Raw genomic sequence first — 21623 nt, 5'->3', positions numbered from 1 at the left:
GGACTTTAAAATTAATTCAGATTTCATTGATGGTCCAGCCGTTATTGGACACTATTTGTTATGTTCAAGGAAATTTGACTCAAGAACTCAATAAACAGTAGCTGTGGCCTGCATGTGATAAAAATACTTTTAAAGAGAGGAAACAGAGTGGCAGCGTGGAATTTAGATGCTTTGTTTACAACACTTTACCGGTTGTTCAAGAATTCTCCCTTGCAAAGGGAGGATTTCTTAAAAATTTTAACGAGTAAGAAAGTGCCATGTAAATTTTGTAGCCATAGGTGGCTTGAAAATATTGTGGCAACTGTGAGGACAATAGGGATATTGCAGGGTGTGAAACATTTTGTTTCTTGTGTGGAAGAAAAAGCAAATTAACAAACCAGGTCCAAAATCTTATGTGAGGGATAAGAAAAAATTATCTGTTGCCAGAATGTTAACACCATTTTTAGAAAAGTATCAAAGCAGTAATCCAATGTTGGTTTGTTCTTGACATTTTTATAAATTGCAACATAATAAAAAAAAAGAATGCACAGATAAACTGCCCTCTGCAAACAAACTGCCGAAATTTGATTTGGAAGATAAATCTATTAAAACAGACATTCATAAAATTAGTTTGGGGTTTTTAGGAAACGTAATAGCAAAAAACTTACTTTTTGAGAGAAAAGTCTTTAAAAAGTCTATCTTTAATTTAAGATCTGATGCTTATAATCTTCTGAGATCATTAATTAAAAACTTGCTACAAAAATCTCCAATTAACTCACTAATGGTCTGAAGCTTACCTTCTTTTGATCCAAGGCAAATAGCATAAAAATCGCTTTGATTGTTATGCTACAATGAAATTGAATACATTGCGTTGGCATAAAAATCGCTTTGATTGTTATCCTACAATGAAATTGATGTTAAGACACCTTATGAAGGCTAAGGTTACTAGAGAAGATGGTAATGTAGCATATCGTTACGAGTTGTAATCTTGTAGGGAAGGCGTAGCTTGCCATGTGGGAGGAGGGCAGATTTTGGTTTTCACGCTCGCACAGGGCCGAGCGAGCCGTCGGTCTTCCTTGCTTAACGCTTTGTGGAGTACGTTACACGCATTCTCAAAGAATCTGAAAAAGTATATACTAAATATTAGTACACTAAGTATGGAAAACATACTTAGTGTACCAAATTCTATGGACACCAGAACCATACCGCTGAAATTTCAAATCAATAACGTTAGTTCTTTTGGAGATATATATTTTTACCTAAAGCACAAAATATCCGAGCGGGAGTCGTGAAATCGAATAGGGCCTGCAATGTATTCATCTACAGTATCAATTGAAACTACAACCAAGAGGAGTTTCTTTAATTTCATTGCCACAGATTTCTGACATAATTAACAGTACACTGGAAAATTAGTATTTCATTGTGTTCTGGTTGTATGGGTGTTTTGGAGAGACTGAATGGGGGACATACGTAAAGTGAGAATGTGATATTTTATTAAAACCAAGTAAATGTAAATGTGAAAATGTTGAGTAATAGGAGAATTTGTGACGTATGTCCATATGAGCTTGATTTTGCAAAGGGCAGCCAGAAGGGGCGTTGAGTATTAAACTAATTAGTAGTTTATTTCGTGGAAAGGAATCGTATTTTGGTTTCATTACATTTTATTTAGTTTTGGAATTATGGGATTTCTACTCTATATTACTTGCGGTGATCTGATAGGCTGACATTAGAAATACCGCGAGTATAGAAGTGCTCTAAATGATCTAATTAACTGCTTAACTTACTAACCAATAGGAATTCAGCGTGTGAGTATGGCTTTGTGCCTAAGATGAGTCGAGATGTTCGCTCGGGAGCCGTTTCCTCGTAAACACCTACAATATGTTAAATCTGGCTGACCAAACGTGTACCGAAATGAAGAAAAATGCGTTTTTGATCGGATTTCGTGTAGCTGATGAAAAGCGACTACAATGTGGAATATTTTGAGAAAGTTTGAGCTTTGTGAGTGATTTATTTTAGGAGATTTTGTGTGTGAAAGATCGCATGGCGTGTTTTAGGTAAATTACGAGACATTATGGCAAGCACTTTTGTGCTAGAAGACTACTGAACGACTGATTGTGTTAACTCGCAAGTAGTCTTGGTTCAGTGACAGTTTAAGATGTTTAAAATATCGGATTGGATTAAATATCTTCTGGCTACTTTTGGGTGTGAACGTATAACAGAGACAGTCAGCAACATTGCAAACTTAGTGACAGGATATTAAGCGAGGACTTGATAGCCATTTTGAGTGACTTAAAGACAATAAACGAGCTTACAGGAAATTTTAGACATTTTCCAAATGAGTCATGCAAGAATCCCGAATGTTTGATAGTTCAGATGCTGGACATAGACTGGAGTTATGTGAAATTTGCGTGGTATATATTTAGCTGACTTTTTGTCAACACTGCATTTATCGGCCAAACCACTATCTACTATCCAGAGTGAAGGGACAGACAACCTGAAACCTGTCCAGGTAGGAGTACTGATTGTTTAAAGGAGAGCAAGACACGAAACCGCCCCGCTGTAAGATGAGTGTGAAGTGCTACTTGTTGTTGTCGTTGTGGTCTTCAGTCCTGAGGCTGGTTTGATGCATCTCTCCATGCTACTCTATCCTGTGCAAGCTTCTTCATCTCCCAGTACCTACTGCAACTTACATCCTTCTGAATCTGCTTAGTGTATTCATCTCTTGGTCTCCCTCTACGATTTTTACCCTTCACGCTGCCCTCCAATACTAAACTGGTGATCCCTTGATGCCTCAGAATATGTCCTACCAAACGATCCCCTCTTCTAATCAAGTTGCGCCACAAGCTCCTCTTCTCCCCAATTCTATTCAATACCTCCTCATTAGTTATGTGATCTACCCATCTTAACTTCAGCATTCTTCTGTAGCACCACATTTCGAAAGCTTCTATTCTCTTCTTGTCCAAACTATTTATCGTCCATGTTTCACTTCCATACATGGCTACACTCCATACAAATACTTTCAGAAACGACTTCCTGACACTTAAATCTATACTCTATGTTAACAATTTCTCTTCTTCAGAAACGCTTTCCTTGTCATTCCCAGTCTACATTTTATATCCTCTCTACTTCGACCATCATCAGTTATTTTGCTCCCCAAATAGCAAAACTCCTTTACTACTTTAACTGACTCATTTCCTAATTCCCTCGGCATCACCCGACCTAATTCGAGTACATTCCATTATCCTCGTTTTGCTTTTGTTGATGTTCATCTTATACCCTCCTTTCAAGACTGTCCATTCCGTTCAACTGCTCTTCCAAGTCCTTTGCTGTCTCTGACAGAATTACAATGTCATCGGCAAACCTCAAAGTTTTTATTTCTTCTCCATGGATTTCAATACCTACTCCGAATTTTTCTTTTGTTTCCTTCACTGCTTGCTCAATATATAGATTGAATAACATCGGGGACAGACAACAACCCCGTCTTACTCCCTTCCCAACCACTCCTTCCCTTTCATGTCCCTCAACTCTTATAACTGCCATCTGGTTTCTGTACAAATTGTAAATAGCCTTTCGCTCCCTGTATTTTACCCCTGCCACCTTCAGAATTTGAAAGAGAGTATTCCAGTCAACATTGTCAAAAGCTTTTTCTAAGTCTACAAATGCTAGAAAAGTAGGTTTGCCCTTCCTTAATCTAGCTTCTAAGATAAGTTGTAGGGTCAGTATTGCCTCACGTGTTCCAACATTTCTACGGAATCCAAACTGATCTTCCCCAAGGTCGGCTTCTACTAGTTTTTCCATTCATCTGTAAAGAATTCGCGTTAGTATTATGCAGCTGTTACTTATTAAACTGATAATTCGGTAATTTTCACATCTGTCAACACCTGCTTTCTTTGGGATTGGAATTATTATATTCTTCTTGAAGTCTGAGGGTATTTCGCCTGTTTCATACATCTTGCTCACCAGATGGTAGAGTTTTGTCAGGACTGGCTCTCCGAAGGCCGTCAGTAGTTCCAATGGAATGTTGTCTACTCCCGAGACCTTGTTTTGACTCAGGTCTTTCAGCGCTCTGTCAAACTCTTCACGCAGTATCGTATCTCCCATTTCATCTTCATCTACATCCTCTTCCATTTCCATAATATTGTCCTCAAGTACATCGCCCTTGTATAGACCCTCTATATACTCCTTCCACCTTTCTGCTTTCCCTTCTTTGCTTAGAACTGTGTTTCCATCTGAGCTCTTGATATTCATACAAGTGGCTCTCTTTTCTCCAAGGTCTCTTTAATTTTCCTGTAGGCAGTATCTATCTTACCCCTAGTGAGATAAGCCTCTACATCCTTACATTTGTCTTCTAGCCATCCCTGCTTATAGTCTAGTCAAATTGCAGAAATACCTTGCAAAAGGTGGGGTAGAAGAGTTTATTTTTTCAACTCGTTCATATGATTGGAAATATTAGAAAACCGAGTTTTGCCAACAAAATTTCGCTTGGGAAAACTTTCTGCAGTCAAAAAACTTGGAAAATTTCGGCCTTTTTTCCGTTTTTTCAAAATATCTGGGTTTCATTTGCTCCTATCGCTTTAACGTCTATTTTCTTTTTTAAAGAGCACAAAATTCTCTACAAATTTGATTCTTGCCATTTTTTTCTACTCCCAATATCTAAGGCGCTACAGCGCCTCAAAAAATACAAATTTTTCAAATTTTGAGCATAGTGGCAAGATACCTTATTTTTTAACACTATTTTTTCAGTTTCTGTTTGTGTAGTATAAATACATTATACATCATGTTGTATGTTGGAATTTACCACCTCACTTTCAAGTATTCAATTTCTCTGTATGTAACATTAGGATTGCTGGGCACCCAACTATTGTGATTCTTACATCACTACCTGAAGTTCACTATGGGCCACCTCAGCCCTGGTATTTGTAAAACTATAAATATAAAAATACATCATTAAGAGACATAGACACACACACACACACTCACACACACACACACACACACACACACACACACACACACACACACTCACACAAAATAAATTGTCTCTGGAAACTGAACTATTATTAGCTGCAATAGGCAACGTAATTAGGTAGGTAATTATTCCTGTGTATAAAAGCCACACAGTTGACATTAAAAATAAGTAGCTTTATTGCAATTAAAATGTATTGTCAGTTACTAAAAAATGTTGACAGTTCCGGGTGTGGAATACTTGTAATATCGCACATTAGCGCACTTGAGACAGATATGAGCATCATTTCCAACGTTTTGATGGGCCAGGTTCCTCAGTGTCACCTGAAATACCTTGAGTTACGGGTTCAGGGTCTGTACCTAGAGTTGATCCCAGATTGACCTCTTCTTTAAACAGCGATTCAACCTCAGCAAGTTCGTTGATTTCGTCAGCGGTTTCCTCAACACCCTCCATAACATCTTCTTCACTGTCTTCATATAAAAATTTTGGCTCGTTTTCACAGTTGACCCCAATACATTTCTTGCAAATTGAAGAACATTTCAAACCCGCTTTTCTGCAGGAGCACACTCCGCCACAGTTCAGCTTGCATGAGCATGAAACAATGTGAAGAAGTGCTTCAGGTGCCGGATCTTGGCTCATTATAACGGGTATTGGACCGTGGTCACTTTGATTCCAGCCCCATTTCTCATGAGGTTTACAGTTTCCCATCCAACTTTGGACTTGTTGGTAAGTCCGCAACGAATGATGTTGTGCAGCATCTAGTGTATGTGGCAACCGTGCAAGATTCAGTTTGCTTTTTGTGGCAGACTTGTGCAAATAGCTGGTACCGCAAATGGTCTAGTGTGCGGGAACTTCTGACACCTCCACTATACAATGCGATAGTAACCTGTTCTGTTGCTGTTATTATTTCTTCACGGGTAGCATGTGGTCTATTGAACGTGCAAAGCGTTGAGGTTAGGTGTTCATTTTTCGCAACAATATTGCAGCACTTAATTTTTCCTTGAACAAAAAAAGCGGATGTTGTTTCACATCCGCTAAAGGCGGATGCAGTGGAAAACCACTTGTCTTCTGCATTTCCTCTTCCTGGCTTTAAGAAAAATAAGTTTTCAATGCCTTGCCCCAAACCGGTCTTGAGCACAAGCAGGTCAACATCTTCTCCTACAATGACAACACTTCCAAAATCTTTGGTTCTTGAAATGACAGATGTTACAATCATAACGTCAGCATCTTCTTGTGCCTGGTGCACTTCAACGCTACACTCCACAAATTCCTGTTTAAGAAGTGTGATCAAACGCATCTTGTTTCGTTCGTTGTACAAGAACTTGTCCTGAGAGACTTGGTTCACCATCTCTGATTCAACCACAACGTCAGCTGAAGAATGTTTTTTGGACCTACGAATCCTCTCAGCACTCTTTGTGCTACATTTGTCTCCCTCACATGGATACCCATCAAATACAATAGCAAGTTGAGATCCAAATTGACGTTGCAGGTAAGAAATATAGCTTTGGGCTATTGACTTGAAGCAAACATTTCGAGTCCAAGTCACTGTGGATACGGTACCCTCCATCAAAATTTCGTTTGGCATATGGCAGTCTTAACTGCTTGGTTAAAAAGTCATCAGAATTCCCTTTTGCACATAAGAAGCATTTCTCTTTGAACTTGAACTGACCTTTTTCCTGCGACCGACGTAGCACGCCTGTTGGTTCCTGAGGATGTCGAAGGCTAGCTGCTATCATTCTCTCATTAATGTACTTCTTGTAGCATGCTTCATGCACCATCACCTCACCGAGCGTTTTCAAAAAACGGGTGTGAGCAGACTCCCTGCGTTTAGCACTACAATCGATAAGTGTGCTCAGTCCTTACTTTTTCACATTGCATCCACCACTCACCACAGTTTTTTTCGCAAATGAAACACAAATTCATGTCAGACATACACATTCTCAGCACCACAACATATACTGAATGGAAGCGACTCCAAACTGTAGGACCCTTATTGTTGTGTGCTAATAGCTGTCAGCGCGCTGTGAACAATCACTAGAGATAATTGCCTTCCGCCCGCCAAAGAATAAATACGCATTTGTCCGCTAAAGAACAATTCCTACATACTTTTTCTTATAACTGATAATTAACGTCAATCAACTGTAGAAAATGTACGGCACCAGCATGTACTCGTATTACATATTATAACACAAACTTCACGCAATCCGACGTGAATGTGTTCGTAGTTACTGAATATGATGCTGTTTGTCCTGGCCCTGCAGCAGAGTGAGATGGTAAATTCCAATGAATAACATGATAAGTAATATGTTTGTACCACACAAATAGAAACTGAAATAACAGTGTTCAAAAATTAGGTAATTTGCCACTTTGCTAGAAATTTGAAAAATTGGTATTTTTTTGACGCACTGTAGCGCCTTAGATATTGGGGGTAGAAAAAAATGGTAAAAATAAAATTTGTAGAGAATTTTGTGCTCTTTAAAAAAGAAAATCGACGTCAAAGCGATAGGAGCAAATGAAACTGAGATATTTTGAAAAAACTGAAAAAAGTCCGAAATTTTCGAAGTTTTTTGATTGCAGAAGGTTTTCCCAAGAGAAATTTAGTTGGCAAAACTTTGTTTTCTAACCTTTCCAACAATATGAACGAGTTAAAAAAAATAAAATCTTCTACCCCACCTTTTGCAAGGTACAGGCTTTTTTTCTGACAGTTTCACTGGACTATTAGCCATTTTGCTCTTCCTGTCGATCTCATTTTTGAGACGTTTGTATTCCTTTTTGCCTGCTTCATTTACTGCATTTTTATATTTTCTCCCTTCCTCAATTAAATTCAATATTTCTTCTGTTACGCAAGGATTTCTATTAGCCCTCGTCTTTTTACCTACTTGATCCTCTGCTACCTTCACTACTTCATCCCTCAAAGCTACCCATTCTTCTTCCACTGTATTTCTTTCCCCCATTCCTGTGAATTGTTCCCTTATGGTCTCCCTGAGACTCTGTACAACCTCTGGTTCTTTCAGTTTATCCAGGTCCCATCTCCTTAAATTCCCACTTTTTTGCAGTTTCTTCAGTTTTAATCTACAGGTCATAGATTGTGGTCAGAGTCCACATCTGCCACTGGAAATGTCTTACAATTTAAAACCCGGTTCCTAAATCTCTGTCTTACCATTATATAATCGATCTGAAACCTGTCAGTATCTCCAGGCTTCTTCCATGTATACAGCCTTCTTTTATGATTCTTGAACCAAGTGTTAGCTATGATTAAGTTGTGCTCTGTGCAAAATTCTACCAGGCAGCTTCCTCTTTCAATGCTTAGCCCCAATCCATATTCACCTGCTACATTTCCTTCTCTCCCTTTCCCTACTACCGAATTCCAGTCACCCATGACTATTAAATTTTCGTCACCCTTCACTATCTGAATAATTTCTTTTATTTCATCATACATTTCTTCAATTTCTTCGTCATCGGCAGAGCTAGTTGGCATATAAACTTGTACTACTGTAGTAGGTGTGGGCTTCGTATCTATCTTGGCCACAATTATGCGTTCACTATGCTGTTTGTAGTAGCTTACCCGCATTCCTATTTTCCTATTCATTATAAAACCTACTCCTGCATTACCCCTATATGATTTTGTGTTTATAACCCTGTAGTCACCTGACCAGAAGTCTTGTTCCTCCTGCCACCGAACTTCACTAATTCCCACTATATCTAACTTTAACCTATCCATTTCCCTTTTTAAATTTTCTAACCTACCTGCCCGATTAAGGGAGCTGACATTCCACGCTCCGATCCGTAGAACGCCAGTTTTCTTTCTCCTGATAACGACATCCTCTTGAGTAGTCCCCGCCCGGAGATCCGAATGGGGGACTATTTTTACCTCCGGAATATTTTACCCAAGAGGACGCCATCATCATTTAATCATACAGTAAAGCTGCATGCCCTCGGGAAAAATTACGGCCGTAGTTTCCCCTTGCTTTCAACCGTTCGCAGTACCAGCACAGCAAGGCCATTTTTGTTATTGTTTCAAGGCCAGATCAGTCAATCATCCAGACTGTTGCCCTTGCAACTACTGAAAAGGCTGCTGCCCCTCTTCAGGAACCACACATTTGTCTGGCCTCTCAACAGATACTCCTCCGTTGTGGTTGCACCTACGGTACGGCTATCTGTATCGCTGAGGCACGCAAGCCTCCCCACCAACGGCAAGGTCCATGGTTCATGGGGGGAGGGAAGTGCTACTAATAGATTATAATAAATTTCTAAATGAGCAAGTGTAGTCTAACTATGATTCCTTTGAAGTTTTTAGTCCTTAGGAGGAAAGACTTGATTCTTTTTTAAATAAGTTCTTGACTCCAAATTTTTCAAAGCTGTACAGTTTCATAAAAAAGTTATTGATTTTATCTCATGGTTAAGCAGGAGTAGAAAGAGGTTTCTCATCAAAGAAATTAATAGAAGTGAAGAATATGAAAAGTGAAACATTTATTGCCCAAAGAGTAATAGTGGATCACCTAAAACATACTGGGGAATTAGCCAATTTTGAAGTGAACAAGGAACTTTGCTGCTAATGCCAGGCAGAAATATAAAACATATCTTGAAGAATAGAAAAACTAGAAACAGAAATGCAAGGTTCAAAAAGAAAAGTGTTGTTAGATTAAATACAAGGATTGAAAATCAAAAAGAGAAGATTAGAGGATGCTATCAGTGAACTAGAGACATGTGCTGATGATTTTGCAGAGAAAGCTGAAAATGTGGGAGATATGAAATATATTTTCCAATCAAATAGTTTCAGAGGATCAGCCAAGGGAAAAAAAAAGAAGAATTGACAGGAATAAATACTAATATGTGAAACTAGTGAATATTTTATTTTGTCTTAAATTTGCAGCCTTTTTTCCCCATAGAACACACACCTTCACAAGCTCTACTTTTCGGACCAGGAAGAGTGGCGACCCTGTCAAAAAGCTTAGCACAGGATGTGTGTTGTTCACAACAGTTTTCTTCATAAATTAGATGTAGATGGCAAAGATTAGAACAATACAGTGTACAGATCCAATGCACAGATGCTGCTTTTCAGTTAAATAAATTAGAATGGCTTTATAGAGCAGTATCAAACCATTAAAATCGGTAGCAGAGGATACTGTATAAATTTGGTGCACTTTGACCATTTGTTTGTACTTTACTTAGTATGTATATTCTGCTGTAAATTCTCAGTGTATAAGAAACAAATGTTTTAATACAATAGATTCATTGCAGCTAACTTCTGCAAACATGTTTTGCAAAACATGATGAATTTGATTTACAATTTGAATCATGGCAGTGTTCCACATCTCAAAATGAGAAGTTGGGATAGAGTTTGTAGTGACAAGCAGCTGCGCCAATCATATTTTTATGATCTAGATAATTCCCTAGTTATGTAGCATGAGTATTGTGCTGGAAGTGTAAAACTAGAACTTTATAAGGGATTCTGAATGATGTTCTTTGCATTTTATGCAAAACATTACAAGTATTAGTATAATTATTTTGTAGTTTAAGTTCATTCCTTGTCTGCATTTGCTTTATAATATGTAATAAGGAAATTTTTTTCTGCCTTGAGCAAACAACTTTTCTAATTTCACTACTCATACACATTTTGGAGAAGTTTCTCTATCTTCAGTGGATTTTTAGCAGGCAGTTTGATAAGCAACAAAAATGTTAGTTTTGTAAACAATTCACATTACTTCTTGACGTAGTTCCTTTGAGAGATATGCGCTAGGTCCAGCGATCTTCCAGTCTTTTCATCCCATCAGAAAAATTGGTTCTGTCAAAAATACTCATTGACGGCAACTATTACTTCCTGATTTGATGAAAATTTCTTCTCAGCTAGCCATAATTTCAACTTAGGGAAACGGGAGATGTCACTTGGGGTTTAGTATGGTGAATAGGGTGGATGAGGAATCAATTCAAAGCTCAATTCATGCACTTTGGCCATTGTTATCGTGTAAGATGGTGCATATTCCTGGCGGAAGATTGTCTTTTTGAGTACCAGTCTGGGTCTTTTCTCAGCCAATACAAATTTCAAATGATCGAGCAATGGAGCATAATAGGGTCCAGTTATTGTTCTGCCATTTTTAAAGTAATGTATAAGGATTATTAATTGGGAAACACAAAAAACAGTGGCCATCACCTTACCAGTTGACAAAATGGTCTTTCCCTTTTTTGGTGCATTGCTGTTCATCGTTCGTTCTGTTGTTATTCTGGTGGATCCATGTTTCATCAAGCCACATATCAGCGAAAAAAATATTGAGGATTGTGATTAGACATCACATGTCACTGTGATGAAATGTTGTGCTGGATGACCTTTTGGTCGATTGCGAACAGTCACAGCACCTGCCTTGCACATGATTTCTTCATAGGCAATTCTCTACGCAGGATGATATGCACTTGCTCAGTTGACATACATAGAGTATCAGCAATCACATGAATTTTTATTCGACAGTCTTGCACTACCGTATAATGGATAATGGCAATGGTTTCCTTTGTGATGACATCAGTTGGACGGCCACGGAGTGCTTTGTCTTCAGTGCTTGTCTGACCACATTTAAATTCACCAATCCAAAAGAAAATGGTCTTAAATGATGGTGCAGAGTCAGTGTGAACTTCATATAATTCTGTTTCGCTTTATGTGACAGTTCAACCATTCAAATGAAAATACGAGGGTTGGAACTTTAATAGTGGCAACTATTTATTTACAGCTCGTTCAAAATAGATACATGTTTCAAAGTTTTACTGATCTTAAAGTAGTCACCAGCATTGTGTATAAACTGTTGCCAGTGATGTGGAAGTTGTAGGATACTCTTAGCAGTGCCAGTTGCGTTGACAGTTCAAGCGGCGCGGTCTATTGCTCTGTCGAATTTTTAGCAGTTCTGAAGCGAATGCCATGAAGTGTTTCCTTCAGTTTAGAAATGTAGTTAAACTCTTGAGGGCTTAAGTCAGGGGATTGCAGTAGGTGGTATAGCTCTTAGTAGCCCAATCAGTCAAACAAATCAGTAACAGCTTGCACTGTATGTACTTGAGCATTGTCCTGCAAAATGATGGTCAGATCCTGCAGAAAGTGTCATCACTTCTGTCTCTAAGCTGGCTGTAGGTTGTGTTCCAAAAATGAACAGCATAGAGACAGAAGTGATGACACTTTCTGCGCCGGGCAGTTTAAGGCGCTGCAGTCATGGACTGTGTGGCTGGTCCCGGCGGAGGTTCGAGTCCTCCCTCGGGCATGGGTGTGTGTGTTTGTCCTTAGAATAATTTAGGTTAAGTAGTGTGTAAGCTTATGGACTGATGACCTTAGCAGTTAAGTCCCATAAGATTTCACACACATTTGAACACTTTCTGCAAGACCTGACCATCGTTTTGCAGGACAATGCTCAAGCACGTACAGTGCAAGCTGTTAGGCCTACTGATTTGTTTGACTGATGGGGCTGCTAAGAGCTATACCACCTACTGTACTCCCCTGACTTAAGCCCTTGTGAATTCAACTCGATTTCTAAACTGAAGTAAATGCTTCACAGCATTCGCTTCAGAACTGCTGCAAATTCGTCGGGCAATAGACCACAACGCTCAAACTGTCAACACAACTGGCACTGCTAAGAGTATCCTACAACTTCCACATCACTGACAACAGGTTATACACAATGCTGGTGACTACTTTGAAGGTCAGTAAAACTTTGAAACATGTATCTATTTTGTACGAGCTGTAAATAAATAGTTGCCACTATTAATGTTACAACCCTTGTATTTAATAACAGCACAAAACTCCATTTTCAATCTAAGTTGACACACTGATCCATTCAGACTGGTGTCAATAATGAACTGTATCCCGTACATTGTTGAAATTCTTTATATGATTCTTGGAATACTCAAGCTTACCAACCATGAAGGTGCAACAAAAATGTATGCTGAAATAGGGGAACAGACTGTGTATGTAAATGGCTGTAATCACTTTATGAAGACATCATATTTTTATGTTGCTACTGGGTGTCATCTTGGTATGAGTGGGAATTTTGCAGCGACATTAGGCTGTGTGTGTGTGTGTGTGTGTGTGTGTGTGTGTGTGTGTGTGTGTGTGTGTGTGTCTTCTGATAATTCTTTTAGAGCTGCAACCAGGATTCCATTGTACAGTGCTGGGTATTCATTCATCACTTCTTTTCCTTCCACTATGGCTTTTTGTCTACGGGTATGGTTATTTTGTGATATTATATGTTTCTGTGGAGGACTATTGCTGTAATTAAGAATTTTTGTCTATGTTTGTCCAATAGTTTGTGTTTCTCGTCCATGAAATGATCTCCAAATATGGAATGACTGCTGTTAGTGCTCTTGTGTGTTCAGTATATCTGATGTTAAAATTTCTATTTGTTTGTTGAAACTGAATTGTAAGTTGGTAAGTCCCAGGTGTGTGTGTGTGTGTGTGTGTGTGTGTGTGTGTGTGTGTGTGTTTGTTAGTTGCCCTCAGTTTCTTTTGTATAGAGGTGTCCATTTTGTAAGGCACACAGAACACAAACAACACATCTGAAGGAGAAGAATCCACAACAACAAACAAACAAATGGCAACTACTCACCTAAAATGCAAAGCAGTTCACAGAATAGGCAATATACTCAAAAAACATTCCATATTTGCAGATCATCTCATGGATAAGAAATAAAGACCAACAGACAAAGAAAGACATAAAATCCATAAACGCAGCAGTAGCTCACCACAGAAACGTATAATATAACAAAGTAACCATATCCGTATCCAAAAAGCCAGAGTGGAAGGAAAAGAAGTGATGAATGAATGAATACACAGCACTATGCAATGGAACCATATTCTCAGTTCCAAATGAATTATCAGAAGACATGGCAATACAACTGGACATCACACAAACAGTGAAATAGTGTGTGTGTGTGTGTGTGTGTGTGTCAGAAAACCCCACTCAAACACCATGTAGACAAACGAGAAAGTGAGATCTACAAAAAGTAAGTACACACATTAACACAAAGTCTGTTCCCGCTCCCCAAACAAACACAATACAAAACCTAATCACTATCAGCATATATTCCCACACACTTCTTGAAAAATAGTAGTGTAACCTAAAAAAAATGCTAGTCACTGAGCAAGACAGTGAAACTCTGTTTGGAAACAATATAACAACAGTAGTGCTTTAGAAAGAAAGAAAAAGAAATCAATATTATATACATACTAAAATTTGAGAAATTGCATAACAGAATACTGATAAATGTTTATTAATTGCAGATGACATACTGGAAGACAATTGTAATTGCTGTGTAGCAAATACCAAACAGATGTAGTAATAAGATAAACAGGGTGTATAAAAAAGAATAGTCTGATTTGGAACGTCTACATTCCTAAACTAATAAACATATAGAATGAATTTTGTTTTTTGATGAACAGAAAACTCAAAAAGTTTTTTTTCATATCTTTTGATAAGTGTTCAATATGCCCCCCTTGCAAAGCATGACATATGTCATTGCAGTATTCAAATTGCTCTCACACTGCAGCAAGGATGTCCTGAGATACAGCTTCCACAGCTGCTGTCATGCGATGTCGCATTTCATTCTTTGTTGTTGGTAATGGAGGCACATAAACAGTCTTTTTATAAACCACCCCCCCCCCCCTCCCCCCACCACAAGAAATAATCACATAATCAGTCCGGTGTTCTCGGAGGCCAGTAATGTAAGGCTGAACCATTTGGTCCAGTGTGACCAATCCATCATTCAGTAATTCTTTCATTTAAAAACTTGCGCACTTCCAGATGCCAATGTGGCCACGTTCCATTCTATTGGTAAATGAAGTCATTTGAATCAGTCTCCAACTGTGGGGAAAAGAAAGTCCTCAAGCATATCAAGATATGTGCTTCCTGTAACAGTGTCCTCAGCAAAGAAATATGGACCATACACGTTTCCCCATGAAACTGCATAAAAGACATTAGATTTTGGAGAGTCCCTGTCATGCTGTGCAACATCATGTGATTGTTTGATACCCCATATTGTCACATTATGACAGTTCACCTTTCCATTTAAATGGAATGTTGCCTTGTCACTAAACACTAAGCATGGAAGAAAACTGTCATCCTCCATCTTGGCAAGAATGAAATTACAGACCAGCACATACTGTTTTGGATTTCTGCTGACTCCTTGTAAAGCTATGGTGGATGTGTTCAACGTCTGTGTCAGACACTCAGGAATGGCCCGGCGATTTGACTTTACACAAACAAACTTTTCTTGGAATTGTTCATGCCATCGTCTAATGCTCTGTGCTGTAGGAGCATCCACACCATACCTAGTATGAAAGTCACGCTGAACGGTTATTACTAATCCACACTGCGCAAAACACAGAACACAAAACACGTTCTGTTGTCTCGACACCATTTTTACTAGAACTGAAGTGAGCACGAACTACAGCTACCTGGTGGGAACCATGTAAAACTTGGAGTTGCTCTTTCCAACAGTACATTATTCACGCACATATCTCAAATAAAATAATGTGTTATAATTTTTTTTAAAAATTGGATGATTCTTTTTGATACACCCTGTATATTTAAAATGAAACTATATGGTTGCAGAGAAATTTTCCAAGTCTCAAACGTCTATGACGTATATATGCAGAGTGAAGCGAAGATTGAAAATTTGTACCAATGCTGGGATTCAAACCCTGGTCTCCTGTCACAATGTCTTGCACAACTGCACAGACTAAACTAGCACACCTCCCTCCTCAATCCAAATTCCCATTCATGCCTCAGCCCATTTAGTATGCCCCCTAAACTAACAGCACTGCAGAGGTGCTCTAACTCATTCATCACTTCAAACTGCATACATACATCATACATATATATGTACTTTTCATGTTACTATTTCTGTCAATTCTTATAGTCATGTAAATACTGTTATTGCTATGTGGTCTTCAGTCTGAAGACTGGTTTGCTGCAGCTCTACATGTTACTCTATATTGTGCAAGCCTCATCATCTCTGAATAACTACTGAACTTACTTACTTACTTCCTTCTGAATCTGCTTACTGTATTTGTCTCTGAGTCTCCCTCTACCATTCTTGCTCCTCAAACGTCCCTCCAATACTAAATTGGTGATCCCTTGATGTCTCAGAATGTGTGCTCTCAGCTGATCTTTTCAAGTCAGGTTGTGCCATAAATTTCATTTCTCCCCAGCTCTACTCAGTACCTACTCATCAGTTATGTGATCTGCCCATCTAATTTTCAACATTCATCTCTACCACCACATTTCAAAAGCTTCTATTCTATTCTTGTCTAAGTGAAAACACTTCCTAGCACAAATCTACATTCAATGTTAACAAATTTCTTTTCTTCAGAGACATTTTTTCTTGCCATTGCCAGTCTAGATTTTATATCCTGTCTACACCCACAGTCAGTTATTTTACTGACCAAATAGCAACACTCATCTGTTACTTTCAGTGTCTCACTACCAAATCTAATTCCCTCAGAATCAGCTGATATAACTTGACTACATTCCATTATCCTTGTTTTGCTTTTGTTGATGTTCATTTTATACCGACCTCTCAGGACACACACTATTTCGTACAAGTGCTCTCCCAAGTCCTTTGCTGTCTCTGATAGAATTTCAGTGTCATTGGCAAACCTCAGTTTTATTTCTTCTCTCTGCACTTTAATTCTTTCTTAAAGTTTGGCTTTGGTTTCCTTTACTGCTTGATCAATGCACAGGTTGAACAACATTGGGTATACCCTTCAACCCTGTCACACTGCTTCCTTTTCACACCCTTCTACTCTTATAACTGCTGTCAGGTGGCTGTAAATAGCCTTTCACTCCCTATATTTTACTCATGTTACATTCAGAATTTGAAAAAGAGTATTCCAGCCAACACTGTCAAAAGCTTTCTCTAAGTTTATAAATGCTATAAATGCAGGTTTGCCATTCCTTAACCTATCTTCTAAGATAAGTCATAGCGTCAGTATTGTCCCGCATTTGAACACATTTCTCTGGAACCCAAACTGATCTTCCCTGATGTTGGCTTCTACCAGTTTTTCCAGTCTTCCGTAAAGAATTCGTGTTAGAATTGAAGGGCTTGAAGAGATATAGTTGTAAGCCACAACTTTCACGAAATTGAGTTTTTCATGTTGCGGCATTCTTAACAATGTCTTCTTCACAATGTGTTGAAAAAGTTCCGTGTTACTGCAACAGATGGCAGGCTGACAGAGTGAAGTTCTATGCTGTGCCATTTGGTGGTAGTTTCAGAAGATACATGTTCACAAGCCACAGCAAAATGGCAGGTGGGTCAGGAACGTCTGAAGCATCTTCAGGCCTTCGACGCATATTTGACACAGACAGTAGTGGAAGTGAAGAGCTTTACCCTTTGGATCCTGACAGTGATGAATCTTGTCATCCATTGCCCAGCAGTTCCAGCTCAGATTATGTTTCGGTAAGTATATAGGGTAATCGACCCTATTATTGGCACCCCACCAGTAATTGGCACCCTGCTAAGAAACATTTTGTAATAAGGAAATTTTTAAGTTGGTAGTGCTTTTTTTAGAAACAGATGAAGACCTCTGTTTTCACTTGTTGCACTGCATTTGTTTCAACGCCTTCTGGGAACTGGTTTGGCGGGAAGCTGACTTGAAGTCGATTGTTGTGAAGTTCCCTGTGCAAGAAAGGATATTCTAAGAGGTAAGTTAAGAAATACTGCCGTATATTAAGTGCTGTAATTGTGTGGACATCTCATATTTCAAAATTATGATACCATGGTTATCAAATACAATCAGTATGGAGTTACTGGAATAAACTGAAACACTCTAACCTCAAAAGTGTAGAAATTTAAGCTGTGCCAATAACTGGATTTTGCAAAGCCTGTAATTCTAATTATTGGCACCAGGTGCCAACAACTGGTATTTTGCATTGATTCACTGTCATAGTGAAATTCATTTTAATCTTGATAAGAATGGGAAATAAATTTACCTGTAAAAACAGCAACTTCAAATGATAACTGTAACCAGTAAATGGCACCGTGCCAACAACTAGAAAATTGTGTGCCAATAACTGGAAAATTATATACCACTGACTGGAAAATTATTAAGCAATAATTGGCATTGATTTTAACATTTTTCTGCATCTCTTTCATTATAGAAGTAAACTGAATGAAATATGGGTCCTAGGCGAAAAGATTCATACAGTGAAGAAAGCCTTCAGAAAGTCCTCCAAGAAGTAAAGAAAGGCATCTCATTCAAAGCAGCGTCCAGAATGTAGGGGATTCCCAGATCAACATTACAATTCCGGCTGAGTAATAAATATACCAAAACATCCCATGGGCCAGTGCCTATACTGAGCACAGAGGAGGAAAACACCCTTGTTTGGTGAGTATTGCTACCCCTGTAGATTGACTCATTGACAATTTTTTTTTTTTTAAAGCTAATTCATTATATCTGACAATATTCTTAATTATCTTTTCAGGTGGATCTTTGAATGTGCTCGGAAGGGATCCCACAGCGAAAACAAGATATTCAGGCAAGCGTGCGAGAATTTCTTCATAACAGTAAACGTCCTAATCCTTTTAAGGATGACACCCCTGGCAACAAATGGTATTGTGCCTTTTTAAAAAGGCATCCAGAAGTTTCTGAAAGAACACCTGAGGTCCACAGAAGACCTCCTTAAGGAGGAAAATGTATTTGATGTGCTGTCATGTCCAAGCTGTATTTTCAATGGCGATGAAACTAGTTTTGTTCTATGCCCTAAGAAAGATATTGTACTTGCACCCACGGGCTGTAAAAATGTCTATGAAGTAGAGAAAGGTCCAGCCACAGCTACTCTCACTGTCATGTGCACATTCTCAGCAGACGGAAAGATGTGCCCTCCAATGATAATTTACCCCTATCAGAAAATTACTACCAATGTTATCAGCAAGGTTTCTGAAATGTGGGGCATCGGGAGAAGCGACAATGGATGGATGAAATCGTTTTCTTTGAGTTCATAGCTAAAGTTTTTCAACCATATCTCCAAGAAAATAACATCCTACGACCAGTAATTCTGTTTGTTGATGGGCATAAAACCCATTTAATATACCACTTGAGCGAGCTGTGTAAAGATCTTAAAACTATTCTGACATCTTTGTATCCCAATTTTATACAAATATTACAGCCTGCTGATGTTGCTGCCTTCAGACCTCTCAAAAGTGAATGGAAGAATGCTGCATTCACATGGCAAACAAACAAGGGTGGAAAAGCTATAAGTAAAGAGGACTTTGCACCAATCTTGAAAGAAATGATTGAAAAAATGGACCTTGAAAACACAATTAAAAATGGTTTCAGCGCTACCGGGTTGTACCCATGGAACCCAAACAACATTGATTTCTCAAAGTGATTGGGTAGGAAAGTTTCTAACCGCAATAATGTTAACAGCAACAGCAGGAAGTCAGAAATCCTGCCTCTTCTATACGACACTTTTGTTCAGGTTGTTGGAGAAGAGAAAATAAATGAACTTGAGACTATACAGAATGTGATAGAAAACGCTCATGGAGAAGATTTCTTTCTTCTATATCGGCTATGGAAATGTTATCAAAATGAAAACCAAAAACAGGAACAGAAAGCTACTGAAATCACGCCAGATGCCTCGAGTGAAGAAGCTAGCCAGAGGTCATCAGGAAGAGATGACACAGAAGATACGCCTATAGCAAATAAAACTCCAACCAAATGTACAAACGAAGTGCTTCTTTGGCCAGAAATGCCAAAAAGGAAAGGAAAGTGACAAGTGGAATGAGTCCCATTTGTTTTAACCTCAAGAAAGTGGAATAACCTGCACGAGGAAAAGGTAAAAATGAAGGAGGATGCCATGAAACAGAAAGAAAACGAAATCAGGAAAGAGAAGAGAAGAAAATGAAAAAGCAAGCTACTGAAAAAATTAATAAAAAGAAGAAAATGAAGAGAGATACCAGCATTCTGACAGAGCTGACAACCCAAGCTAAGCATTCAGAGGTTGAGAACGCTTCAGCTTCTACAAATGTCTGCATGAGGAATAAAGAAAAAGAGTTTCATGGAATGTGCTTCAAATGTACAAGAAGTATTTATTCCAAGAAGGGATATGAATGTAACAGCTGTAAAAAACTTTTCCACTCTACATGCATCCCCAGTGGGCATCAAATACATATCCCAGATGATTCAGATGATGATCTCTTTGTATGCCATAATTGTTCCGTGGTACATGATAGTGACAATACTGATGCCTTTGATGATGAAAGTGATTTCTCTGAATCGGCGGAATAAATTCTTACTGCTTGCATCACACAAAGGCCTATGCATAGCAGTTCTTCAGGAATAGTACTCACACAAAGGAAAGGACTGAGAACAAACTCAATTTGGTGTTTCTGTAATGCATAGTTGTATTTGTATAAACTGTTATGCAATTTTACTGAATTAATAAATTGATTCTCAGTTTTTCTATATTTTCTTAATTTTCACCTTCTGTTGCATTACCGAGTATTAGGAACAGCTTGTGATAGCTAGTTGTGAGTAATAATATTATTTATAATAAGTAAAGTCGTTATAAATTGGGGGTGCAAATGACTGGTAATGTGCATGCCAACTACTGAAAAATTGTGCCAATAACTGGTAAAATTTTACATATTTTTAAGCAAGTTATTTCACATGGAAAATAAAGTACAGGGTTATTACAAATGATTGAAGTGATTTCACAGTTCTACAATAACTTTATTATTTGAGATATTTTCATAATGCTTTGCACACACATACAAAAACTCAAAAAGTTTTTTTAGGCATTCACAAATGTTCGATATGTGCCCCTTTAGTGATTCGGCAGACATCAAGCCGATAATCAAGTTCCTCCCACACTCAGCGCAGCATGTCCCCATCAATGAGTTCGAAAGCATCGTTGATGCGAGCTCGCAGTTCAGGCACGTTTCTTGGTAGAGGAGGTTTAAACACTGAATCTTTCACATAATCCCACAGAAAGAAATCGCATGGGGTTAAGTCGGGAGAGCATGGAGGCCATGACACGAATTGTTGATCATGATCTCCACCACAACCGATCCATCGGTTTTCCAATCTCCTGTTTAAGAAATGCTTCTGCTTTAGCCTTTTCCGTAAGATTTTCCAAACCGTCGGCTGTGGTACATTTAGCTCCCTGCTTGCTTTATTCGTCGACTTCCGCGGCTACGTGTGAAACTTGCCCGCACGCGTTCAACCGTTTCTTCGCTCACTGCAGGCCGACCCGTTGATTTCCCCTTACAGAGGCATCCAGAAGCTTTAAACTGTGCATACCATCGCCGAATGGAGTTAGCAGTTGGTGGATCTTTGTTGAACTTCGTCTTGAAGTGTCGTTGCACTGTTATGACTGACTGATGTGAGTGCACTTCAAGCACAACATACGCTTTCTCGGCTCCTGTCGCCATTTTGTCTCACTGCTCTCTCGAGCGTTCTGGCGGCAGAAACCTGAAGTGCGGCTTCAGTCGAACAAAACTTTATGAGTTTTTCTACGTATCTGTAGTGTGTCGTGACCATATGTCAATGAATGGAGCTACAGTGAATTTATGAAATCGCTTCAATCATTTGTAATAGCCCTGTATAAAACTTTTGTAATTGTAGTATAATGTTACTTTAATATTCTAATATGTTTTGTGTTAGAATTATACTTCAAGCAAGGAAAGTATTGAGGATACGTAATTTACC

The sequence above is a fragment of the Schistocerca piceifrons genome, chromosome 2 (assembly GCF_021461385.2).
Source record: "Schistocerca piceifrons isolate TAMUIC-IGC-003096 chromosome 2, iqSchPice1.1, whole genome shotgun sequence".
In the NCBI taxonomy this organism is placed as follows: Eukaryota; Metazoa; Arthropoda; class Insecta; order Orthoptera; family Acrididae; genus Schistocerca; species Schistocerca piceifrons.
This window is presented reverse-complemented; position numbering follows the sequence as displayed.